Source organism: Myotis nattereri (genome assembly GCF_964212035.1).
Source record: "Myotis nattereri genome assembly, chromosome: 17".
Taxonomy (NCBI): domain Eukaryota; kingdom Metazoa; phylum Chordata; class Mammalia; order Chiroptera; family Vespertilionidae; genus Myotis; species Myotis nattereri.
This window is the reverse complement of record NC_138092.1, coordinates 31,559,058-31,586,658: the sequence shown is the minus strand read 5'-3', so window position 1 is coordinate 31,586,658 and position 27,601 is coordinate 31,559,058. Positions and strand designations below refer to the sequence as shown.

General features: G+C 45.3%; 1 protein-coding gene and 1 pseudogene across 2 annotated transcripts in view; one reads left to right on the top strand and one right to left on the bottom strand.

Moving 5' to 3' along the window:
• The window catches only part of CHD7 (chromodomain helicase DNA binding protein 7), a 181,205-nt gene extending 171,706 nt beyond the window's left edge, over positions 1 to 9,499 (bottom strand). Inside the window, exon 1 of the mRNA XM_081111504.1 lies at positions 9,171 to 9,499. The gene's annotated coding sequence lies outside the window, so the exon portion shown is untranslated. The remainder of the gene's footprint in view (positions 1 to 9,170) is intronic.
• Positions 9,500 to 13,869: 4,370 nt separating this feature from the next.
• Positions 13,870 to 14,768, top strand: LOC308533571 (large ribosomal subunit protein eL21-like; annotated as a pseudogene). Its single transcript has 2 exons — positions 13,870 to 14,088; positions 14,528 to 14,768. The product of its transcript is annotated as a large ribosomal subunit protein eL21-like (transcript).
• The last annotated feature ends 12,833 nt before the right edge of the window (positions 14,769 to 27,601 follow it).

The window sequence follows — 27,601 nt, the reverse complement described above, 5'->3', positions numbered from 1 at the left end:
TTAGGGGGCCTTTCTAAATCAAAAACAAAAATCAAGATACGTGGTTTGATAAGTTCCTTGATTAAGAGTGAGCTAGTAACTACTCAGCAAATATGCCTGACAGCTATACTAAGTATTTCAGGTCGAGTACCTTCTTTAATCTTCCACCGACATCCCGGGAGATTGATAATATTATTTCCATTTTTATGATTCACTTGCGGATCTGTCTGATGTCACAACTCAAGGTCTCAGCCGCCACAGAATAAAACTTCCACAAAAACTGTTCTCCTCACGGAAGAAGGGGGAAATTAAGGTTGATAGGCATGGAACTTGGTCATCTTAGGCGCCAAGCATCCCAAGACACGAATACAACGGGCACGAGCAGAGGAAGAGTGGACAGAAATAACTTGGGCTGATAGGACACAGCAATAGGGTATGAGATGGGATTACAGGGTGTTGCTGGTACTTTGAATGGGCCTTTCCCTATTAAGGCAGCAACGACGCAAGCCTCAGAGCTGCGCTAAATAGCAGGGCGGCACAATGGTTGCACACACAGATTCTGGAGAATGACCAACCTGGATTCAAATTCCTCCTCCACTGCCTGCTGGGGCTGTGTGACCCTGGGCGATTTAACCTCTCAGCCCAAGCACCCTTGTCTGTAAAACAGGATAATCATTCTACCCATTTCCTAGAGTTGTTCTGACGAGTAACTGAAACAGTCCGTGAAAACACTTAGCATAATGCCTGTCTCACTGGAAACGCTCGATGACTGTTCCTCGTCAGGGGTGTTACTGTTATTTTTATTGCTGTTGTGTTATTTCTGTACTATTTTAGTTGACTGCCCCAACACACACCTTAGCAGAGAAAATAAACACTGTTTAATCGAGATTTTTAAATTCTCAAGATGAGTCTGCATGACTTTTATGACAAAATCAACATGCCTACAATTGGCCGAAGCAGAATTCCAACCACAAGCAAGGTCATGTATACAAGAATATAAAATATTGCAAGAGAATTTTTTTTAAGTTGACCTTGAGGATCTGGGCTTAACAGTTTCAATATTCTGTTAGTCTCATATTTACATAAAGTAATTTCCAAACACATACACTTTAAAATACATCACCAACTAAGGCCTATTTTTTATCATGCATCTGTGCTCAAATTGATTTTATTATTCACTTATTGCAAGGGAAGCACTGCCCAGGAAACTAAAGGCATGCGTACTGCAAGGGACTTCTCACTATCTGCCTGCTTAGTATCATGTTAAAGGCGATAGTTTTTAGGTGTGTTAAACTAATATGTACACTTGATAACTATGTTTTAAATATCAACAGAACAGGTTCTAAAAACGTTTTATTTCTTTCAGAAGGATAAAAAGAGAACGGACTCTTTAATCAGTTAAAGAAGTCCCCCAGCTGGCCACAGAACTGGGTTGGGGGGAGGGGGGTGAAATACAGAGGTATCACGTCCCTTTATCAGATATAATGCAAATAAAATATAGTGTGGAAACCTCTGACTTTTAAGTGGACGATATCAGGGAGAGTAAGTAACATGTCAAAACTAACACACGTGTTTAATTCCCTGCCTTTCCCTACACAAAGGCACAGTGACAGTGGCTCTTTGCCCACCCCCTACCCTCCCACCCCGTGTGGATGAGACACATGGTGGAAAACCAATCTGCTGCCTCTGGGCCACTGCTGAAGGGTGGGGGTGGGAGAGAGAGCGAGCCCTAAATAAACATCCTCTTTATTCTTCCACTAAAACCCACATCACAGGAACCTGCATGCAGCTTTCCATTTAGTATTTACACCTTTGAAAAGGCAATGATTTCTTAGGCCATAAGAATACACTGTTGATTGGGAACAAACAACAGAAAATATTTTTCAAGAATTTTGAAAAATTTAAAACTAGCAAGTTGAAGAAAATGCATTAGAAGCAAATTGCTACAGAGTAGTTGGCACAAGCCCATCTGAAGCCAAGTCAGCACCCCCAGATTTTCTTTGATTCCACCATATGGGAATATTACTACCCCTACACTTACTCAAACAGCCCTCAAAACCACTGACGGTGAAAGTAAAACCTGCCGATGAAGCATGTCCCTACAACCTAAGTCCCGACATTAACCTGTAAAGCCGCACGATCTTGCCAACCCTGAAGGAGACAGAAAGGACCCTGATGGATCTGACCAATTCATACTGGCCACCAGAAAGGCCAGTCAGGAACAATACCCATAAAAATACCTTTGAAATAGACCCCATCCAAAGATAATGAGTCCCAAGTCCCTGGAAGGATATATATGCAAACCAAGGTCAAAGTCTGACACATCACAAAAATAAATGGATGGCAGTGTCTCCTACACAAACTGGCAAAAAACTAAAATGCAAACACTTCCCTCAATAAATTGTTTCAAGATAAATGTTCAGGGTTCCCATAACTTCTTTCACAGAATATTAAGGTCGGCAACTAGAAGCTTTTCTGTTCTGGATCTATCAGTTAGCATCTCTCATTTACTACCAACCATGTCATACAATCCCCTTTTTATAATAAATGAACAAAGTGGCTTTTAAGATCCTTCACACATAAAAAGAGTTTACATATATACTAAAGATCAGGTGAGTGTTCTGACCAAAGATGGTTTTTCCCACAATTATTTAAGTAATGTACTCATTCCTACCACACCCATGTATAACTGCAACCAGCTCCTAAAATACAACTCCCTTGGGCTCCACTGTTGGGAGCCCAAGGACCCTGTCCCAATATGTAACTAGCAAAAGAAAGCAGCTTCCAGAATGTGGAGATACAGAAGAACAGAATGTAGCAAAGTCTGCTTACCACAGGATGCTAGCCTCAGTCTATGATGAACAAGCTCCCACAAGGCGCTACATGGTAAGCAAGGAATAAGCAAAGTGCTACACAGTAGGCAAGGAACAAAGGGAGTGTCACACCTTACACAGGTAACCAAGGTTCCCTCCCCTCCATTTCACTGACCCACCAGCAATCCTGGGTGGGCACACCATGCACCAACATCTTGGGGGGAAGCTAGCATATTATCTTGCAAAGTTAGTAGCATATTATCTTGCAAAGTTTAGGAATGCTACTAGCAATGGCACCATGGTCCATTAAGTGGCTACATCAGTCATTTGCTACAAGAATTCATGAACTTCCTCCTCAAATCTAGTCCTCCCCAGGAGCTCCCTGCCTCAGGGAATGAACAGCATCACCAGCCAGTCAAGCAGGGAACACACTAGAAACCTACATTCCCTGATACCTTCCTCTGCCTGAGAACAAATCCATCCTCAAGTCCTATTCATTGAACCTCTTAAATATTTCTCAAATCTGTCCATTTTCCTCCATCCCCATGGCCACCATTCTAGTCCCAACCATTATTTCCCCTCCCCTGGACCACAACAGCAGGCATGGTGCTGCTCCCAATCCCTGTCCTCCCTCCTCTGCCCACCCACCAATTCAGTCTTCACATCTGCTTAACACTCATCGGTGGCTCTGCTGCTTTTCCAAAAATCCCAAATTCCTTCCCATGCTGGCCTCCACCTGCCTCCTGAGTTGCATCTAGCTGCTCTCTGTTGACCTCAAACACAGGGCCTCTCCCTCGGGCTGGTTAGTGCTGCCTCCTTCCTCCTTCTACCATCATTTGGATGGCAGTGCTAAAGCCACTTCCCCACATCGCCCTCACTCGTCCTGGTTTCCATGACCAATGATACTGAGGCAGCTCTATTTATTTTGTGTGTGGGCCGGCCATGTCTTCTCATGGCACCACTGTATGTACCTCATACATACCCAGCACTTTCCAGGTAGCAGGTACTCAATAAATACCTGCATCGGTGAACAAGAAAACAGACGAAACAGGAAAACTGACTGCAGTCCAGAGTCACTTGCCACTAGAGCCAAGGTGACACCTACAGCAGTAGTGTGAGGCTAAAACGGCCAATAAATTGCTGATTCCACATTGGCCTAAGCAAGCCAAGCACGCCCAAGGACCAATCAGCCCTTTGCTACCACCAAGTTCTGCTTCTTCGCTACTATTCTATATTACGTTTATTTTTTATTTTTTAAAAGACCGTCTTTAACTTTCCAAGTAAAAACAAAACAGAGGCCTCCAAAAATGCTTTACTGAGACAACTATCATGTTTGCAGTTATCTAACATTAGTTAAAAGGTACAGGAATCAAGTTATGGTAATGAATACATGCTTCTAAAGTGAAAACAGTAATCAAATCCTGGAATAATTATCTCTGCATTTTTTTTAGATGGATAATCAACACCACCACCGTCCCCCTCCCAAAAACCCCTCCAAACCTTTCCGCAGTCGAGGCAAATAAATTACTGTTGGCTTAAGAATACCTTTAGGGGCTATGTTAGCAGATGTTGTAGGATTCTTAACCCAAAAGGTACTTTGAGTCAGAACATAAGAGGGAGAGAGCTGGACTCTGCCAGCACCAGCTCAGTGATCCTACAGAGACAAACCCCGGGCCGGCCCTGCACGCGCCCTGCACGAGCACTGAGCTAGGCACGGGAAGACAGCTGCGAACAGAGACAGCTCCACAATAACTGGGTGACCAGCCAGAGGCAACTCATTTAATTAATCTCCCTGGGCTTTAGTTTCTTACTCTGTAAAATGAGAAAGTTAGACCAGCTCTCTAAGGTCTCTCACACTCTAAATATCCAAAGATTCCTTAATGATTGTAAGATAAATTTCTATTCACAATATCGTTATGATTGCCTATTACTGTTATTTGTATCCTACAGGTGAAATTTCCTTTAAGGTTTTTAATATATTGATACAAGTAAAATAATAAAAGGGCAGTAGTAGTGTTTTTAATTACCTTCCCAGCTCTTAACCACCGCCACAGTCAGCTATGGACTTCTGCCATAATTGCAACCTGACCTGAGGAACACCCAAATTAAAGTAAGTCATCACATCTTCAGGTTTTTGTAGGAAAATTAAGTGATCATTTACTCACAATTTATTTTATATTCTATATTATCCATCACCTTTAAATATTAGGGTTTTTGTGTTTTGTTTTGTTTTTAGAACTAACACAAAATAATAAAGTTTCCTAGCGGAGGGAAAAATAATTTCTGACTCAAACTAACAAAGGTATAGTGGCTTTAGAAATCTGGTAAGATACAGTATTAAATTCTGATTTTCTAATAGCATAAAAAGTAAAATAGTTTGTTAAAAAAAAAAAAAAAGATACACAAATGTGTCCATGTGAATGAAAAAGACAGAGTCACACAGGGCCAATGTGTATCCGACATCATCTCGGTATCACCCAAAAGGCTCCTTCTCCATGCTTTTTTAGTGAATTTAGCTATGTGACCTATATCTATTTTAGCGCTTGTTTACATCTATAAAGCATTTGAATACTGGAAGTAAAACACTTTATTACAAAGCTAAAGGTTTAAGGGCCTTTTGGTTCTGCAGTCACTTTGCTCAGCCCTGACTAAGCATTTTTTATTCTTGTGACGCCTTATTTATAGATGTTTATAAGATGGCCACGGTGTCTGCTATCAAACTCAAAAGGCCATCTATGGATAACAAAGGACAAAAGGTAACCACTACCTCCAAAGCTAATCTTAAAAGTGAAACGTATTTGGTTACCTATAGAATCCTCTCTCCTACCAGACGGTAAACTCTCTGAGGGAAGGCACTGTCCCTTCGTTTGTCGTTCACACGCTGAAAGCTTGCCAGTGGTGGCTGAATCCAAGTTATCTACAGGGAGAAGACGGCAGGCAGCCTTTCTTAAGCATCGGGAATAAAATGCTATAAGCCTAAGTTTGAAATAATGACTCTAACCTTGGCCTGTAGGTTGTTCTTATGAGTTACACAGCATGTACATAAGAGCACTCAGACTGCATTCGCTCTTTGAGCAAAATATTATTTTTCTCTTGACCTAACTGCTTAAAAACTACACTGTAAACATTATATTGACTGTATCTGTAGGAAGAAAATATGGTAACATTTCTTTGATACAGTACGTAAACGTACTCCTCATGTATTCACTTTAACTCAATATCAGTAACACTCTCATGAAAAAAGTTTGGAATTGGTTCTGTAAGTTGAACAGATTAAAAACTAGATCAAGTGCAGGTGATTCTATGTATGTACTATTTTTAAATTAAGTTACTACAGGAGTTATTTTAAACATGACTTCTATATTTTCACCTGGGGGGGGGAGGGAGGGCGTATGTTTTTCCTCAAAAGAGGAAAGTAATGTTTGAGTTTTCAACCATTACCTACCTATACACAACCTGTATCATTTCTCTACCTTGACTTCTGCATTAAGACACTGAAAAGTAATTTTTAAAATTAATTTAAAAATAAGTCCATTGATTAAAACAATATAACTAGAATTTGGAATTTACATACCAGTCTTTTATTATTATTATTCATTTCTTATCTAGAAACTCATTTTAATCTCAAAAAACATAGAATAGAATTCATCAAGCTTCAATTTTCTGGCTTGCACTGAGGGAAAAAAATGAAAAATATCAAGAAAATATAAATAATAAAGTCCATAATGCTAGAAAACAATTCCTGAGTGGCATGGTGAGGACATTCACCTGTTAAAGCCCCCAAAGATCCATTATGTCCCTTTATCAGGTTACCAAAACGGGGTGCGGGGGGAGAGAGACGCCATATTTCAACTATTTAGCAAAATAAGAAAATGTAATTCCTAAAACTTGCTGCAAGCCGCTTTCCACTTCCAAATTGTTTACTTAGTAACTTTTTTTCTACATTACAGATTTTTTTTCAGGGAAAATAAACTTTTCCTGAGCAAATCTGGAAGACATAAAATGTCTCCTACTTATTATCACCTAGAAAGGCAAACCACGTGCCCCAAGCATCTAGCTTTCAGCCTCTTTATTATCATTGTCAATGAATGGGCCCCAGTCAAATGAAAGCTGCCATTTTAGGGTAAAGACTGTAGGGCTCTGTTGTGCAACAGCAAGACAAAAACACTCCGCGACAGATGTACTCTGGGGGCTGGGAGACGATTCAACTTCATGAAATCACTGCTCAAGTTATTTCTGAAATAAGAATGACCCAGTACTTACACACTACTACAATCTAAATGGAATATAACTGGGAAAAAGCAGGTTCCCGAGCTGCTAAGGTCACAGTCACTAAGATTTTTGTTTTTGTCATCGTTAGAATAGGTCTGTGAGGAAATAAAGGCAAGTTTTTTTCCTACTTGATTATTACGTATAGTGAGTGCTCCCCCTCCCCTTATTAGGAGAGGATTGAGAGAAAATACACTCAACCTCTGTGAAAGGTATTGCCCACTGCAAAAACGGCTTAAATTAGTATGTTTAAAAAATAAAAACCAGGGCCTTCTCCTACATAAGCCTTTAAAAATAAATTAAAATATTTAATACATCCCAGAAATCAAGCCCAGAAGATGAACATATTTCAAGATAAGTTCCTGAAACCGGTTGTTAGATAATATACAATGGGAAACTAAAAAGTATACTCAGCAAGTGGAGGGCTGGATAGTGTATCTAATTCTAGCAATTCAAAAGGAAACTCTCCATGTGGGTTGCTACTTTTCTTTTGTCCATTGTCTGTTCAGAGAGGGGGGAAAAACTAGTTTAAAATCGAGGCGTGAACAATCTCCAAAAGTGACCTCCGGGAAAACCGTCCGACCCTTAGCAGGAGCACTCCCCGCGCCGCCCGCTCCGGTGGGGCGCTCACAAAGCAGGCGGCCGGCCGGGAGTTTGGGGTGCGCTCCCACGGCGCTGGGCTCCTCGAGGCAGAGCCATTCGGAGAAAGGCGGCTCGGTAATGATGGCTGCTCGGGGCCGGCGGCTCTTTCCCCGGAGCCTCCCGACCCCCCCCCCTTCCCGCCCCGGGTCAGCCGCCCTCCTCCCCCCGCCCCCGGGCCGCGCTGGCCCCGAGCGGACGCTGAGCCCGGCACCGCAGCCCACGGGGTGCCCGCGCCCCCGCACCCCCGGCGAGCTCAGTCCCCGGTGCGAACCAAACAAACAACGCGTCCCCTGCCGCCCTCCTTCCTCTCCCCGCTGACCGCTTGGCCTCCGGCCACCTCCGCCGTTCACGCTCCGAACCGGGGATTTCTGCGGGGGCAGAGCGCACCCGGGCCACCTCGGGGGCCACCTGGTGACCCCCACCTCGGCGGGCTCGGGGGTGGGGGAGCCGAGTTGCATTCGGGGGGGGGGGGGTGGTTAGAGTCGCTATTATGCAGCCGCCGCCGCCGTTGGCCCGGCCAGCTCAGCAAGGTGGGGTCCCCTCCGCGCCGCGCCGCGCTCTCCCTGGCCCCGCTCCCTTTCTTCTCCTCGGGTACTTGGGAGCCGCCAGGGAGCCCCGGGAGCCCCAGGCCCCGGGTTCGCAACTCCGCGCCCGCGGCCGTCAAGGGCTGGGGCTGGGGCCGGGGCTGGGGCTGGGACCGGGACGCCCCCAGCACCGCGTGTTCACGCGGCCCCCGCCCCACGCGGCACCCCGCGCACTTTCCCCGCCGTCGACCCACCTCGCCCGGTGGCCGTCCCCGCGCGGGCGGCGCCGCCTCGCCAGGAGGGACGCACTTTGTTCGCGCCGGTGCGGCCGCCGCTCCAGGCGAGCGCGGCGTGGTCGGTCCGGAGCGGGGGGCGGGGGCGGGAGGCGGGGGTCGCCGCCGTCCCCGAGCCGCCGCCGCCGCCGCTCAGCCGCCCCGCGCCCGCGCGCCCATCGCCCACTCGCACTGGAGTTGGAGCCCAACTTTTCCTCCTTCCTTTTTCTTTCGAATGGAGCCGGCAACTCGTGCTCGAGGCCGGCGGGAGGAAACGCTCGCGCTCCCCCGCGCGCAGACACGCTCCCTCCGGTCTCCCCCCGCCCCCCCGAAGCCGGCAGCACAACAAAAAGCCATTTACATGCGAGGAAGTGACCCTCGGCCGGACCGCGCGCCCCCGCCCCGCGGACGCAGGCAAAAGTTGGGGCGCCGGGCGGCGCTCGGGGCGCGGGTTCGGGCCCCGCGGGCGGCGACGCCAGCGACACGGCACCGGCGGCGCTGCGCTCCTGCGCTGGCCCCGGCCCCCGCCCGCCCTCGCCCCTCGCCCCTCGCCCCGCACACGCCCAACTCCTCGCTCCCAACTCCTCGCGCGGCCCCGGCCCCGGCCCGGAGCGATTTCCTGCCGCCGCCGCCGCCCCTCCCGCAGGCGCCCGGCGAACTCTCGTGCTCACCGGCTCGGTCGGTCGGGCGGGCTCCTCCGCTGCCCGGTGCCGAGGGAGAAACAAAACGCAGAACAGGCTCCGGAGTTGGCTGGGCGGCCGCGGCCGGGGGGCTGAATCCACGGGCGCGGAGTTGGCCGGGAGCGAACGGGGCTCTGGCGAGTTTCAGGGTCTCCGGGTCCCCGGGCCGCCTCCTCAGCGGCGCTCCTTTGTGTAATTTCACTCGATTCAAGTTTAATCCGATAGTTCCCGAGCACGAGCGCGTCCGCACTACCACGGCTCAACCCCCGCGCCGCCGCCGCCGCCGCCGCCGCCGCCGCCGCCGCTACCGCCGCCGCCGCGGCCCCAGCACGCCAGCGCCTGCGCGCCCCCGCCACGCCGCGCGCGCCCGCCGCCGGCTCCTCCGCGCCGCGCCCGCGCCCGCGCCCGCGCGCCGCCACCTGACGTCAGGCGCGCCTGGCATAATTTATGCAAGAATTCGGCCGGGGTGGCGGAGGCCGAGGGAGAGGCCGAGAAAAAGGGGGCGGCGCGGGGCCGCCGGGCCGCGGGGCCGCGGGCGGCGGAGGGCGGGCCGGGCGCCACTTCCCGTCCGCGGGCGGGCGCCGGCTCTGCGGGCGGATCTTCCCGCCGGCCGGTGCGCGGCTACCGCACGGCCGCGCTGGCCGGGCTCGTCCGAGCGCTGGGCTGCGACTCGGCTGCGCCCCGGGCGCGGGCTGGAGAGGGTGCCACGTTTCCCCGCGCGGCGCCTTCCCCGAGTCCGGGTGCGCCGCCCCGGGGCAGGAAGCGGCGGCGGGGAGCCGGCAGCGGTCCTCCGGCCACGGCGAGGGTTTCCCAGGCTCCGCGGCCGGCCGCGGCTCGAGGGCTTCGGAGGTCTCTCTGTAATTACCCTTCAACTTGAAATTATTTTCCCACATGAAATTATTTAGAATGGACGCATGCCACTTCAAATACGTACATTTATCCTGCCTCGCCGCATTGCTTCTCTTGCCTCCTAGTTGACAGAACTTCGCGTCCACGACCAAATCAAAAAGTTTAACTAGATGGAGTCGATTTTGTTGCATTTGTTGCCACGCCAAAAAAGGGAGAGACAGCGCGATGGTTATGAAACAAAGAAATAGGTTGTGTGTTCCCATTATTAAACGTGTCAGGACTGGAATGTTTTAATCATTCTTTGGCAAAATAGCACTTTCATATGATCTCCTAGCCTTAAATAATCAAGCCTCATTCTATTTCTCTTCCTGGTGCAAAATAAATAATGAATTTGTCTTTTACTAATTTTCCTTTTAGGAGATAGATCTACAGATATTTATCAAGCACCTTGTATGTGCAAAACACCGAGCAGTTATAATTCTTGCAAGCTGTCAACGATTGTACACTTTAAGGTGATTTTATTAGGTTAAAGATGACATTTATTTTTAAATCAAGAAAGGAGCTTATATCAACCAAAGATAGTTTTATAATAGATAACAGAGTAAAATGACTTTGTATTATTGGACTCTAGAGTAAACAGAAAAATTACAAAACTATGCAAAATATACTTTCTCTTCATTCACCACCTGTCGTGCTGAGACTTTAATAATCACAATATTTCTATTTGAACAAAAGGGTGATCAAAAGTATTTTGGTAATTACTACAAGTATTCCATAACTAAGTTTGAGTATCCTAGACTTAATCACTAAAATATTTATTTTCCTTACATTAGTAATAATTTTTCTAAATATTTGTTACATTACACTATCATTTATTGCAATGCACTAGTTTGGGCTTTCATCATACAGGGTGGGCAAAAGTAGGTTTGTAGTTGTAACACAAATAAATAATACAATAATTAATAAATAATATAAAAATAAACATTTCATGTGCTCATAACTGTAAACCTTTTGCCCAGCCCCGTATATTTGAGTGGTGTTTTTTAAAAGGTAAATGATTCATTGAAGGGGTTTCTAGATAAACAGCAGAGAACATTGACACCACAGAAAATTCTGGCATTAAAAATTTGGAAAACACTGAAGTCAGCTTCTACCTTTCTATAGCCTCATATCATAAACCAAGAATCAGAATTCTGAAGTTAGTTTTACATTTCCAATAAGCTTATATGTCTCAGTGAAAGCATATAGGGGATGCTTTGGTGTGTGTGTGTGTGTGTGTGTGTGTGTGTGTGTGTGTGTGTGTGAGAGAGAGAGAGAGAGAGAGAGAGAGAGAGAGAGAGGGAGAGGGGGAGAGAGGAGAACACAATGTCTACAAAGAAACCACTAGTACCTGACTATATTACAGAACATAAAAGTGGCATAAAAAGAATTTTCTTTTACACTATACCCCAGCTCATGGTCAGATGTGCATATGTTTCAAGTCAGATTACAAGCTAAAAATATGGCATCTACATACAGTGAAAGTAAATGAGTTAACCTTTAATCCACAAATAATATTAAGTGACCCTGAGGAGACCTGTCTATTTAACTAGAAGGTTAGGACACCTCTCTTTGAAATACAGGGGGAGTGGTAAAAATAGTGCATCCAAAGCTCAACGTGAGAACAAACAGCCCTCTCTGATTCATCCCCCTCCTCATTGCCTCGGTCCAGACAGCCATGATGACGTCTCTAAGCTTTTCAACGTGGTGTAGGCATGGAGCTCGAGGGGCGTTGAGAAGCGGAACGCCTCGGGGCACAGTCCTAGGCAGCTCTGGCCTACTTAAATCCCAACTCCCACCCCCCACCACCTTTAGCCTCCAATGTTTCCTCTCCATTTGCTTCACTATTGAGGCTTTCCCAAAGAGAATAATTTGAATTCACAAGCTTTCCTTTTAAGTATGCAAATACCTTAGGGAGAGATAAGGGACGGGGTCATTCACAGAGGAGTGTAAGCTCAATGGGTTGTTTTCCTCCCCACACTAGCTGAGGCTAACAAATTTAAAGATCTATTGGAGTTTACAGTCTAATGGGTGGGTAGTTGGATTTAGTGGTAACAGAAAATGGTGATTTGTGGGGGTCTTTTGCTGTGGCCAGAGGAAGTGAAAGGTTCTAGGGATCTGGGAAATAGTGGGGCATTAAAGAATGGGGTGGGTGCAGCTGAGAAAAATACCATTACAAAAAGGCTTTCTGGACCCATGAATGAATGAGAAGTCTCTTCCAAGAACTCAAACTAGTGCTAACCGACCTATATAGTTCAGCTATATTAGTCCTTAGACAAATAAATACTTGTCTTTGTTTGGGAACAAAGCCACATGTATCAACCTATAATATTTTGGGGGGAGGTGTCATTTGCACAGCCAGAACAACTGAAAATCACCACAACTTTGGAACACCTCCCTATCTGTTCTTCCACGTGTTGTGAACTTAAAAATATCACATACATTACACTAATTCCAGTGTTGAGAACAAACTTGGATGCATTTTTGGAACTCATCTTTGACACTGTTCAGAACTTGTTCGCAAGTCATAGAAAATAACTCTCTGTAGAGCCCCTATCTCTTTTTTCCCACTAAAAGCTTTCTTACTCATCATTTACCAAATTTGCATCCACATAATTTTGGTGAGCTCCAAACAATACATTGCCTTTAAATGACGAAGCTGTACTGTCATGGAAAATATATAGAAAAACAGAGGCATGGATGTTTAGGGGCCATATTTAGAGTCTAAAGAAAACACGAAATAGACAAGTAAAAAGCATGCCCTGCGTCACTGGAATAACAGCACAACATCCCTCGCTCATAAGGGAAAGAACCTAGTTGGACAGGGAAGCTCACTCTTCATATTCCACCCATCATGGAGCCACTTGCTCTGAGCTTTTGCTGGCAACTGTCAAGATCCCGAAAGTCAAGATATCAGGTGAAAAGAAAGCCTCCAGGACTACAATTAGGCCCCTGTGGCCCCCCAAAGATAGCAAGTGTAGCTAGGTTTTAGCAAACGTTTTGTTGACCGTCTGCTATGTACCCGATTCTCTGTTAGCCTTGGAGACCACGGTTAGCTCCCATCCTCAAGAAGCCCATGGTTGTGGCAGCATAAAGGAAGGAATGATTCTTGCTGCCCTGGGTCTTGAGTAGGCTCAGGAGTTCATCTGAACAGGAAGGGTGAGAAGTACTCCCAAGAGACAACAAAGAGGTCCGGAGGTTTCAAAGCCCGGTGAGTGCAGGCTCCTGCAAGTGATTTCATACCGAGCGGAACATGGAGGGTGGGCCCATCTTCCTCCTCAGCCTTCCCTGATCCCCCCAAGGATGGCTTGGCTGACCTTCCTTGGTTTTCCATCTCCATCAAACCGGTTTACATTAAATTATAATGAATTCCTGTCCTATCTGCTCATTGGGTTGTGAACTACTCTGGGGCAATGGCTGTGTCTTGTCGGTTAGTACCTGTCGCCGCCCCCCCCCCCCCACACCCACTCCCATGGGCACAGAGCCTTGCATATAGAACGTGCTCAGTAGGTACTTCCTTCCTTATACAAACGGTGGGCTTGGGAGGTAGTAGATTAGGTCAGAACCAAGGAGAGCTCTAGACTTCACCCCAAAGGTTTTAGGGAGTCATTGCAGAGCTCAGCAGGGGCGTCACAATCAGATCTGCCCTTTTAAGCTGTGCAGTAAGGAGAAGGGTGGGGGCAACCAGACCTGCAGCAGGGGAGAGAGGGAAAAGGACCTCCTAAGACAAGAAAAGGGGAGATATAAAAGCAATTACCCTTTCTTTTCAGCTGGAACCTCCATCTCCCAGTAATTCTCCAAAATGACTACCACAAAGAGAAAGGGGACAGGCACCGGCTATATGTTCTCTAGGCCTTTCCGTTTTTTGGCTACATACATGCGCATCTGCAGGAAAGGTGATATTGTAGACATCAAGGGAATGGGCACTGTTCAAAAAGGAATGCCCCACAAATATTACCATGGCAAAACTGGGAGTCTACAGTGTTACCCAGCATGCAGTGGGCATTGCTGTAAACCACGGGTGGGGAACCTTTTTTTTTTAAAATATATTTTATTGATTTTTTATAGAGAGGAAGGGAAAGGGATAGAGAGTTAGAAACATCGATGAGAGAGAAACATCGATCAGCTGTCTCCTGCACACTCCCCACTGGGGATGTGCCCGCAACCAAGGTACATGCCCTTGACCAGAATCGAACCTGGGACCCTTGAGTCCACAGGCCGATGCTCTATCCACTGAGCCAAACCGGTTAGGGTGGGTGGGGAACCTTTTATCTGCCAAAGGCCATTTGGTTATTTATAACATCATTTGCAGGCCATACGGGATTATCAACTTAAGAATTAGCCTGCTATGTTTGGTCAAACATTTAAATAACTCGCCCCTAATGCCGTGGCAGGGCCAGACCAAATGATTTCACAGGCCTCATATGGTCCACAGGCCAAACGTTCCCCACCCCTGCAACAAACAAGGGCAAGATTCTTGCCAAGAGGATTAATGTACGCGTTGAGCATATTAAGCACGCTAAGAGCCGAGACAGCTTCCTGAACCGTGGGAGGGAAAACCAGAAAAGAAGGAAGCCAAAGGGAAAGGCACCTGGCTCAACTGAAGCCCCTGCCTGCTCCACCCAGAGAGCACACTTTGTGAGAACCGACGGAAAGGAGCCGGAGCTGCTGGAACCCACTCCCTATGAATTCATGGCATGACACGTGTGAAAAACACAAAAGACCTCTGTACTGTTAAAAATGTTTCTCTTGCCCAGCCGGCATGGCTCAGTGGTTGAGTATCGACCTATGAACCAGGCGGTCACAGTTCAATTCCCGGTCAGGGCAATGCCCGGGTTGCAGGTTCAAGCTCCAGTGTGGGGCATGCAGGAGGCAGCCGATCAATGATTCTCTCTCATCATTGATGTTCTCTCTCTCCCTCTCCCTTCCTCTCTGAAATCAATAAAAATATATATTTTTTGTAAATGTTTCTCTTAATTGAGTAGAAGTGTGGTGTCCCCCCCCCCCCAAAAAAAATAATTAAAGAAAAATAAAAAGCAATTACCAACTTCTTTATACTATTCAGACTCAACCTGTTACTAAATGCTTGTCACGGGAGTGCTCATCCCAAAGGGAAGACCAGGCAGAATGGAGGAACCACTCTGCCATGTGGCCGAGGAAGGCAGTGCTGTATCTGGGGAGGGTGGGGGCAGTGGTTCCATCATGGCCCCTGCCACCAACCTGGGGCGAGCCACTTTGCCTATTTCTCCCTGAGTTACCATCTCCAATATTCTGTGACTTATTGTCACTGAACTTATCCTACGTAGTAGTGGACAAGACCTAAAGTATCTCATTGTCTCTACGTCTAAACTAATAAATGAAAGTCTATAGTGGTAGTGCTAACTTAGCCAATTACTGGTATAATACAATACTTTTACAAAACATTTTTTATTGGTTGATTTTAGAGAAAGCGAGAAAATAAGAGAGAGTGAGAGACATCAATTTGTTGTTTCACTTATTTAAGCATTCATTGGTTGATTCTTGTATGTGCCCTGACCAGGGATTGAACCCAAAATCCTGGCATATGTTCTAACCAACCAAGCTATCCAGCCAGGGCAACAAAATATTTAAAGTGGGAAAATATAGCATCTTATTCTTTTGTTTGTTTGTTTGTTTTGTTTTGTTAATCCTCAGCCATGGAAAATGGATATTTTTCCATTGATTTTTCGAGAGAGTGGAAGAGAGAAGGAAAGACAGAAACATCGATGTGAGAGAAACACATCGATTGGTTGTTTCCTGCAAGAGCCCTGAGGGGAGGAGCCTGCAACCAAGGTAAGTGCCCTTGACTGAAATTAAACCCAGGATCCTTTGGTCCATAGGCCATCACTCTATCCGCTGAGCTAAACTAACTAGGGCTTCTTTTTTAAAAATATATTTTTATTTGTTTCAGGGAGGAAGGGAGAGAGAGATAGAAACATCAAGGATGAGAGACAATCATCAATCAGCTGCCTCCTGCACGCCCCCCACTGGGGATCAATCCTGCAACCCAGGCATGTGCCCTGATTGGGAATTGAACTGGTGACCTCTTGGTTCCTGGGTCAATGCTAAACTGCTGAGCCACACCCAGCCGGGCTGCGTCTTGTCCATTCAATAGTTATCAAGCACTTGCTGTGCATCGCACACTGTGCTGGGAGTTGCAAAATCAAAAATAAAGCAAACACCTGCCTGGAGGAGCTCTCTGAGTCTATGAGGGGTGACAGACATTTAAGCATGTCACTACAATTGCAATGTGCACCACAGTGGTAACATCGGTACAGTGATGGCTCAGAAGAAGGGACAACTAATTTTACTTCCGCCCAGATAGGCAGAGAAGACTTCACAGAGGATGTGACATTTAAACCGAGTCTTCAAGAACTCTGCAGATGGCAGGGGTGGGGAGGTACACCGGGCAGGAAAACTGCCCGCTGCATCCATGGGGCAGATGGCTAGCGTTGGCATTGCAAGGAATTTGGCTCAGAACACAGCACAGACAGGGAAAGGGCAGGAAATGGGAATGGAAAGATAAGCAGTGCCAGATCAGGAAGGGTTTCGGAACATAGTAAGAAAACTTTACCTTCCCCCCACAGGTGGGGAGGAGCCATGAAAGGATTGTCAGCAGGAACAAGATCAAGGGAAATAGGGATATGTTGACTGTGTGGACGAGACCTCAAAGCAGAGAGGCAGTGAGCAGACACTGGTGATGGTCAAAGTAGGACAGGATGAGTCCCTTGACCACGACAGCATTTGAGGTGCTGGAAATAAAGGAATAATTGTGAAAGATATTTAGGTGACATATTTAAGCTTTGGTGAATGATTGTTGGCAAGTGAATGAAAGGGAGGAATGAAAATTAGCTGCTATATTACCTCCTTGAGTGACTGATAACTAGTTGCATCATTAGCCAAGATAAAGAATAAGGAGTGGGAGCAATTTGTGGAAAAAGACTTTGGTGTGGGAATTCAAAGTGGTCTGTGGAATAGTCAAGTGGGATGCCCAGTAAAAGATGAGAACTTAGTAGACTGATCTGATCTAGAAATGTGGGTGTAAGAAGTATGGAGTATAAAGGGTACTTAAATTCATTGGAATGGATGACATTGCTTGGAAAACATGCAACATAAACAAAAGCAGGCTGACAACAGGAATCTTTATAACACTATGTTAGCCCTGGCTGGTGTGGCCCAGTTGGTTGGGCATTGTCCTATGCACTGAAAGGTTGCTGGTTTGATTCCCAGTCAGAGCACATGCCTCGGTTGTGGGCAGGAGGCCGCTGATCCATGTTCCGCTCTCACATCGATGTTTCTCTCTCTCTCTCTCCCTCTCCCTCCCTCTCCCTCACTCTCTCTTTGGTTCAACTTGATCTTTCATCGTAGTCATCCAGATAACATAGCAATCTCTGAGGAGTATTCCAAGAAGACAAGCCCCCAAGAACAAGCACTTACAAGCCTCTGCTGGCTTCATGTTTGCTGATGCTCCTTTGGCCAAAGCAAGTCACATGCTCAAGCCCAGAATCAATGTGAGCAGAAAACTGCCTGCTTGCCCAGAGGAGTGATTCATTGGAGAACATCACTTATACATATAAAACATGTGTTAAGACAAAACAATAAAGGGACACATCAAAAGAGAATCCTTTGAAGAAAACTCACAAAGATCAATCCGAAAGGGAAAATAAGACGTTAAGGGAAAGGAGTTTCTAGAAGGGAAGGGGCAACCATGTCCAATGTCACAGAACAAGTACGGAAGGAATGAGAAGTGTTTGCTAAATTCGGTCTTGTTAACCTTTTCAGTTTTGAGTGTGGAGGGTAAAAGCGAGATCATAGGGCTGGATAAGAAAGTTAATGGGAGTTATAGACGTGTAGACAGTGGTGCAGACTTCAGACTCTAATTCAGGAATGGGGGACGTCCAGCCTGGGGGCCGTACAAGGCCCATGAAATCATTTGGTCTGGCCCTGCCAAGGCAACCGCAGGTGGGACTCCAAATTCAATAAATTGCCCCGGCTGAATTGCCTCCGTGATTAGAGTGTTGGCCCTCAGACTGAAGGGTTCCAGGTTGGATTCTGGTCAAGGGTACATACCTCAGTTGCAGGCTTGATCCCTGGCCCTGGTCCAGGTGCATGTGGAAGACAACCAATGCATGTGTCTCTCTCACACTGATGTTCTCTCTCTCGCTCTCTCTCTCCCTCCCTCTCCCTCCCACTCTCTCTAAAAATCAATGGAAAAATATCCTCAGGTGAGGATTAAGCAAAAGAAATGCAATAAATCTAGGAGCTTTTTTTCATAGCAACATAAATTTATATTAAGTGAATTATATTACACGAATGATGTCATAAATATCCAAATGGCTGTTGGCAGAAAAATGGTTCCCCACCCCTGCTCTGAGTAGACATTTTGTTATCAAATAAAGAGAGATGAGTAGTATCTAAAGGATAATTCACATTAAAGAGGGGATAGTAGTTATTGGGGTGGGGGGCGTTGTTCGTTTACGTTTTTTATAAATGTCAGAGTAATAAGCATTACTTTAGACCAGCGGTTCTCAACCTGTGGGTCGCGACCCCTTTGGGGGTCGAATGATCCTTTCACAGGGGTCGCCTAAGACCATCGGAAAACACATATATAATTACATATTGTTTTTGTGATTAATCACTATGCTTTAATTATGTTCAATTTGTAACAATGAAATTGGGGGTCACCACAACATGAGGAATTGTATTAAAGGGTCATGGCATTAGGAAGGTTGAGAACCACTGCTTTAGACTAAGAACCAGGAGCCAGGAGAGAGAGGCTAACTCCATAGAAGAGTCAGTCTAGTGGGGAGGGAGATGTGATCAAGCTCAGGCTTGATGGGAGGAATGACACTTCTTTTTCAGAAACCAAAGAAAGGCTGGTGAAAATGGCAATAGGTTTATAGGTTGGGCTAGGGAGAAGGTCAAGCAAATTCATTTCTAATAGCTTCTATTTTTCGTATTCACTCACGGGTTGACCATCTACTGGGACTGAGATGTTCATGGATTGTCAAGAGACTTGGGGAAAGTGTTCAAATTTTGCAATAGTTCCCATGGGGAAGAACGAAGCTGCAAAAAGAAAGAGCTCTCGTTGAGTCTGAGCCTTGAGATACCTTGAGTCCTGAACTGCTATTGTGGACGAGCCAAAGTTGTTATACAACTTCCTTAAGCAACGTTCACCCCTGGGAAGAGGAGTAACAATGGGGAATTGCCAGATTCAACCAGGGGAGTCACTGTCTTCCCTAGAGACCCAGAAGGATACTTGGCCACCAAGCCAGAGCAAGGTCCCGAGGGAACAGGCAAGATCAGCTTGCATTGTTACCTAGAGCCATGAAGTAGCCACAATCATGGGTCCTTTGTGTAAATGGAAGACATGAGTTGTATGTGACTATAATATGGCACAGAGAGATTTCTGGCTATCTCAAATATTTTTCTTATTTATTTACTAATGAGACAGAAAGAGAGAGAGAGAAAGAGAGAGAGAGAGAGAGAGAGAGAGAGAGAGAGAGAGAGATCAATTTGTTGTTCCACTTATTCATGTATTCATTGGTTGATTCCTGTATGTGCCCCGACCAGATATCGAACCTACAACTTTGGCATATCGGTACGAGGCTCCAACCAACTGAGCTACCTGGCCAGGGCTCAAGTCTTTTTCTTTGGAAATAAATATGTTAGCAAAAACAAAACCAAAAAATAGCTAAGCTTGTCTCTTCTTCCTTTTATTTCATTAAGCCCCTTGGTGGCTGGTTGGCTCATTTGGCTGAATTCCAGTGTTAGCAGGCCAAGGCCTTGGGTGCTGTTTTTGTTCTGTGATCTCAGTAATGTCAATGTCATGCAGAGGGACATAATATCATCATTGCAAGTTCTTGGACAATTCTAGGCTAAACTATGTCAAACTCAGAGTTGTACTTTGATATGTAAAATGAGAACAGGTCATCATTTGAGGTTGCCTAATTCCATATCTCATGTATCAGGCCTCATGATACTCCTACATTTAACTCTGGTTTAGATATTTGCCAATAACTATTGTTGGCACATAAAACTCCAGTCTTCTTCCTCCTTGGTCAGCAGATCAAATATTAGGTTTGGTTTTTGCAGATTGTGGACATACAACCCACTTTTACAGATGAGGCATCTTGAGGCTTGAGCAGGTGCCCTGCTGTGAATGACAGAAATGGGATTCAAACGCTGGTCTTCTAATGCTTGCCCCAAACAAATCTAAAAACTGCCAAAAGGCTACTTGCCTTTCTCGTGACCCAGTGTGAACTTACCTCCTTTACATCCGATTGTTTACCCTTCTTTGCATTAAAGGGGGAAAAGTCACATTGGAAAGACAAGTCTGCACCTTGATTTTCACAAGATCTTGCCTGAAGCAGCAGCTTGGATAAAACTGACTTGAGAGTTATGCAACAATTATGATTAACCCCTTTCTCCTGGTTGGAAAACTGACAACCCTGCACCTAACTAATCCTCATTGAAATATGCAGTCACAGGGACCCACAGATTCAGTACAGCACAAAGATTTGTGAAAGGTTGGTGCCAGAACCTAGTACAGTGCCTGGCACATGACAGATGCTCATGGAATTAGTGTTGCATTTAATACACTGGGATGCCTGGATACAGAAAGCCAAAAATAATTTTAAAAAATTTTTTTTTATTTATTTCAGAGAGGAAGGGAGAGGGAAAGATAGAAACATCAATGATGAGAGAGAATCACTGATTGGTTGCCTCCTGCACACCCCACAATAGGGATCGAGCCCACAACCCGACATGTGCCCTGACCAGGAATTGAATCGTGACCTCTTGGCTCTAAGTCGATGCTCAACCACTTAGCCACACCAGCTAGGCCAAAAATAATTTTAAAAAAATATTCTGTGTACTTGAATCTGAAAGTAGAACCATTCCTAATTTTATTTTAATCTGTATTTTAATATAGTTAACTTCCACTTAAGTAATTACTTTTTAAAGTATGCTTTTTTACTGATTTTTTTTTTTTTTTTTTTTAGAGAGAGAGAGGAAGGGAGACCGAGAAACATCAACATTGATCAGCTGTTTTCTGCACGTCCCCCAACTAGGGATGGAGCCCACAACCCAGGCATGTGCCCAGACGGGGAATCGAACCGGTGACCTCTTGGTGCATGGGTCTACGCTCAACCGCTGAGCCACACCAGCCAGGCCAAGTAATTACTTTTTAATATATTTATACTGTGTTTATAATATGATTGAGCTGCTATCCTGGGGCTTTTCATTAAGAAAGCTAGCAAGAATTCATATTAACCTGTCTCCTAAGTTCCTCTCTGGAGCTTCTCCAGCAGGTGATGCTGCTGCTATCTTCAATTCACAGGGCAGAGCTTCATGGAATCAAAAAGGCAGAAGCTGACCAGATGCAGAACCACACCCACCCCACCCCCTCACTCCTGTTCCCACCATCACAGTGCTACGGCGGGGCCATTGCCCGAGTCACTCCTAAGTCACCTGGGTCTAAAGTCGTTTCCGTGCGATTTCACATGGTTCACCAGCCTATTTATTGATTACCCGTCTCAGGGAAAGACAAGGCAACATCCCCAGACCTGGCTCGCCAGGGTAAGGTGGTACCTGTGAGCTCCGAGGTGGCACAGGTCAAGGCAGGGAGACAAGAATGACTGCATTGCGGGGAGGGGGGGGGGGGTTGGTGACCACATTCTACGGTATATGGGTTGCCCTTGCCTCCTGCTCTTTTAAACTATAAAATGCCTTTTGTAATGAAATATACATACTATAAAATATACCATTGTAACCATTTTTAAGTGTACAAGTCTGTAGCATTTAGCACATTCACCGTGTTGTACAAGCATCACCACTACCCATCTCCAGAACTTGTCCATCATCCCAAACAGAACTCTGTGTCCATTTAAGAAACACTTCCCATTCTCCCCTCCACCAGGCCCTGGTAACCTCTATTCTACTTTCTGTCTCTATCTACTTGCCTATTCTAGGTACCTACGTGGAATCATACAACATTTGTTCTTTTGTACTTGGTTTATTCCACTTAACACAACATTCACCTATGTAGCATCTGTCAGAATTTCCTTCCTTTTTTTTTTTTTTAAAGAATAGCTTATTGGTTTTTAGAGAGAGATGAAGGGAAAAGAGAAAAACATTGATATGAGAGCATAACATTGATCGGCTGCCTCCTGCATGCCCCCACACCAGGGATCGAGCCCACAACTCAGCATGTGCCCTGACCAGGATTCAAACCAGCAACCCTTTGTACACAGGACAACATCCAACCAACTGAGCCACACTGGCCAGAGCGGAATTTCCTTCCTTTTAAAGGCTGAATAATATTCCATTATATAGAATATATATAATATAGAATATATATTCCATATAGAATATATATTCCATTATATATTATATTATATTCCATTATATATAATATTCCATTATTTATAGCTTCCATTCCATTATATATGTAATATTCAGATAGATATAGATATAGATATAGATATAGATATAGATATAGATATAGATAGATATAGATATATCTTTATCCATTCACCTGGCTTGAACTGTTTCTACCATGTAGCTATTGTGAATAACACTGCTATGAATATGGGTGTAGTGTGATCCCTTTAAAGAGTGGGACCCATCCAACCAAAGTCCTGGCACTTTGTAACTCCCCCTTCCCTAAGACCAGCTCAGTTCCCCACCCCCACCCCCTTTGCCCACCCAGTGGTGAAGGCCTCGCCTCCTGGGAGCAGGACTGAGGCTGGCTTCCTCGCTGCTGTGCTCTCTCCCTGGGGTGGTTTTCTTGGTCCTGCAGAACCCCTGCTCTTATCCTTAGATATGGGACTTCGGGCCCCTCCGCCCTTCTCTTCGGGAGCTGAAACTTAGTATGCCTCAGTGCCAACCCTTCCTCTTTTTTAAATACTATATATTTTTATTGATTTCTGAGAGGAAGGGAGAGAGAGAGAAACATCAATAATGAGAGAGGATCATTGATCAGCTGCCTCTTGGATGCCCCCCACTGAGGATCGAGCCTGCAACCCGGGCATGTGCCCTGACCAGGAATCCAACCATGACCTCCTGGATCATAGGTCTGATGTTCAACCACTGAGCCACGCCAGCCAGGCAAGGCCAAACCTTTCTAAAACACACTGTAGATAATATAACAGGCATATTATAACATGGACTAGAGGCCCAAATGCACAAAATTTGTGCACTCGGGGGGGTCCCTCAGTCCGGCCTGTGCCCTCTCGCAGTCTAGGAGCCCTTGGGGAATGTCCGACTGCCATGGAGATAGGAGAGGCTCCCGCCACCGCACATGTGCTTGCCAGCCGTGAGCCGGGCTTCTGTGCACGTCATAGCAACTGGTCATTCCACCGTTTGGTCGATTTGCATATTAGCCTTTTATTCTATAGGAAAAGTTCAGTGAAAACCAGATGTGCCTGATGGGATGATGCTAGAAGACTTTCTCAAGTTACCCTTAAAATATTTTTATATAATAGAATTACTTGCTACTCGAATATTTACTGATAACACCTACAATCAGTAAGTACTAAGCTTTTCCTATGTGGAGGGTGCTATCCTCTGGAATTCTGGGGCAATATATTAAGTGTAGACATATTCCCTCCATTGCTTTCAGAAAGAGTACATTCAATCAGACAGATATAGACCATGATGGCATAACTAATCAAATAAAGTACGTTTTATCTTTACGATAGAAGCGACACAAAATGAGGTAGATATTTATGTACTGATTGCCATGGTATCATCGTCAGCCTGTACAGTTGTATGAAAAAATGTTTAGATGCGAACAAATGTATATGGTATGGTCAGAGCTTTGGAAAAGGATGAAGGATGTCTAAGCACACACGCATGTATACATATTTGTGTTTGCTTGTACTTACATGAATATTCATGTGTGCTGTGAATGCATAAGTGTGTCTGGAATGATGCACAAAGAATGAGCAGGAGAGGCAGTCTCTGAGGCAGTTAGGGACAGAACACCTTTTACCTGGGCAACCTCTCTCATACATTTTCTATTGTGTGCACATATTATTTTCAAATGTAAAAAATGTGCATAATGCTAACAATAAAAGACAGCATGTGGGAAGTGGTACAACAAGTAGTGTTCGAACAGCATGAACGGCTCTCAGAGGGAGGAAGGCTTGCTCTAGGCTGGGGCAGTCAGGCTGTTTGTGGGGGAGGAGGAGCCCTCAAACAGAACTAGACAGGATGGGTAGGCCTTGGGGGGGGTGGGGGAGTTGGTGGGAGAGGCGGGCGGGACAGCATTCCAATTAAAACTGCACAGAATAAGCAAACTGGGAGTCAGATGAGGTAAATCAATCGACTTTGCCTGGGTGGGAGAATGTGGGAGTATTTTATTTACTTAACGTATACACCGGCTCGTTCTAAAATGCATATTATAAGATGACTAACAGCACAGGTTTTTTAAAGTAGAAATAGAAACTGAAATCAGAGCCCAGGGGCAAATATAACGTTTCTACAGAAAAGGATCAACCAGTGACTGAGCTCTGAAATTGCATCTCAGCCTCCTGGTGGCCGAGTGAAAGGAACACGATACAGGCGGATATCTTCCCGTGGAATGAAGGATGGTGGACCAGCTCTTTGAATACAAGTGCTTTCTGTCAGATTTGGTAAGGAGGCATCACACGGGAGACGGTGAGCTGTGGCCTGGCGGGATCCGTGGAAGCCAGGACAATGTTCAAGGGCATCTTGGTTGGAGGTCATCTAGAATGTTCACTGGTCTACCTTGGGAAGTTCTTGGAAGAGTAGATGAATACTGTCCCCTGGAGAAATTTCCCTAAATGCCCCCCTCTCAGCTGAGAGTTCTTTGTGTTGCTGGGTGTTTGTGTGTTTGGCTTTTACTGAGAGCCAGAGAGCAGGTGCCATGAGGGCAGAGCCTGAGTGCTGGCATTCTCTATTCCTGGTCAATGGACCAGACAAACTGGTCGTCGGGTAAATATCCTATTAGGAACGTTGAGAAAGCTAGCAAGCAGTGTTTTTCCAGGATGACAGGCAACTTCCCTTCCCTGAGGGTGAGACCCCAGGTGTCCCCTGAGACAAATCCTGGGTGACTCTCAGAGAGAAACTCAATGCTTATTCCAGTGCTAAGGTAGCTGTTCATTTGCATCTCCTATACTCAACATTACTCCAAGCATTTTCAACTCTAGTGGCTTCTACCCCCATGGGAAACCATCTAAACCCAAGCCAGGTGAGCTGTGGCGGGTAGGCTGGAAAGGCAGGCTAGGACCGGTTTGTGTTCGAAAGCGCTCAGTAGTGGAGACTTTATTCCATAAGCAATGGGTACGCATTGGTGGAGTGTGAGTAGGAAATACATAGTAAGGACCCGCGATGAATAAATGCTTAATCCAGTGGTAGTGTATGGAGTGAAGTTGAGGAAAAGGAGACCAGCAGGGGAGGATATTGTTAATACTTTTAAGGCCTGTATATGGTAGTGGTGTGAGAATCCAAAGGAAAGGATGCTGACACTCTCTAGAGAAATAACTGGCAGGTCTCTGTGACTGAATATGGGAGCTGAGGAAAAGTGAACCATAGCCCAAGTGATTTAGAAGGACAATAGGAATTCCAGAAATAAGAGAAAGTGTCAAAAGGGAAGCGTGTTTGTGGGAAGATGAATTTGCTTTTTGAGATGATGGCAGGCTGTCTAAGTGGAATGATCTAGAAGTTAGCTGAAGATAAAGGAATGAAGCTGAACACAGAGTTAGAAGCCACCTGAATAGGTAAGACTCCTGGCCCTGGCCAGGTGGCTTAGTTGGTTAGAGCATTCTCCCGATGCACCAAGAGGTTACACCCTGGTCAGGGTACATACAAGAAACCAACACATGCATAAATAGTGGAACAACAACTCTCTCCCCTCCTTTCTCTCTCATAAATAAATAAATAAATAAATAAATAAATAAATAAGATTCCTGATGAAAGTATGTCATTCACCGATGAAATGTTCTTGCCAAAAATGAACTTGGATCTAACTACAATTTACTGGAAATTTGGGTGGGTGAAGGGACAAAGGTGTTAAACAACAACACATGGGAATGTGATCGGCAAAAGTCAGAATGTGGGCTATTGCACGGGACAAGTTAGCTGGTGTTTTCTACAAATAAATTGCAAGGGGTAAAAACAGAGGGAAGCTGAATAGGTAGCTCAATTGGTTAAAGCGTCGTCCCGATATACCAAGGTTGTGGGTTCCATCCCCTGTCGGGGCACACACAAGAAGCAACCAATGAATGCATAAACAAATAGAACAACAAATCAAGTCTCTCTCTCTCTCTCTCTCTCTCTCTCTCTCTCCTCTTTCTTCAATAAATAAAAATTTAAATTAAAGCCCTGGCCTGTGTGGCTCAGTTGGTTGAGCGTCATACCATGCACCAAAGTGTTGCCATTCCCAATTGGGACACAGACCCAGGTTTTGGGCTCGATCCCCAATAGGGGGCAAGCAGGAGGCAGCCAATCAATGATTCTCATCATTGATGTTTCTCTCTCTCCCTCTCCCTTCCTCTCTAAAATCAATAAAAACGTATTTTTTAAAATAAATTTTAAAAAGAGAGGAAAAGAGAATCTAAATATTAAGCTATTTAAAGAGTCCCATCAATCAAGTGCAATTTGTGGACTTGACTTGGATCCTGATCTGAACAAACCAACTCTTTAAGCAAATCATGACAGAATTAAGGAAATTTGATCTAATTATTTGCTCATGTAAAGGTATTCTTCTCTAATTTTAGACATATTAATATATTGTAGTTAAGGCTTTTGCAAAAAAGAGTCCTTATATTTTTAAAATATACACTGCAATGTTTCCAGATGAACTGATCGCTGAGATTTGCTTCAAAATAATCTGGTGGAGGTGGAGCACCCAGAATGTTATGGTACAGATGAAACAAGAGTGGCCATAAAGAGATGGTTTTTGGACTTGTACGCTGGCACCTGGAGGCGGGGGGACATTGCACAATTCTCTCTATCATTGTGTGTTTAAAATGCTCCATAATAAATAGGAAATAAATAATTAAATAAGTGTGTTCACCCCATTAAAGTCAAATACTTCCTTGAAAAAGTAAATGCCTGCAGACAGGTGAGCAGGTAGACCAAAGCAGAATCCTAGGAAAATCTTATTTTTTGCAAATATATGTTTTATTGATTTCAGAGAGGAAGAGATAGAAACATCAACGATGAGAATCATTGACTGGCTGCCTCCTGCACACCCCCTACTGGGGATCGAGCCTGCAACCTGGGCATGTGCCCTTGACTGGAATGGAACCTTGGACCCTTCAGTCCACAGGCTGATTCTCTATCCACTGAGCCAAACCAGCTAGGGTGGAAAAATCTTATTTAAGGTGAAATCAAATGAATGTGTTCATTAGACTGTTCATAAAAGATAAGAAAAGAACCATAACTTGCAGCATGACAGAAGTTAAGAGAAAATTTAGATGAAAGGGCAATGACAATGGTGTCGTGTTATAATCAAGGAATAACTTGGAGGTCACTGACAATGTCAA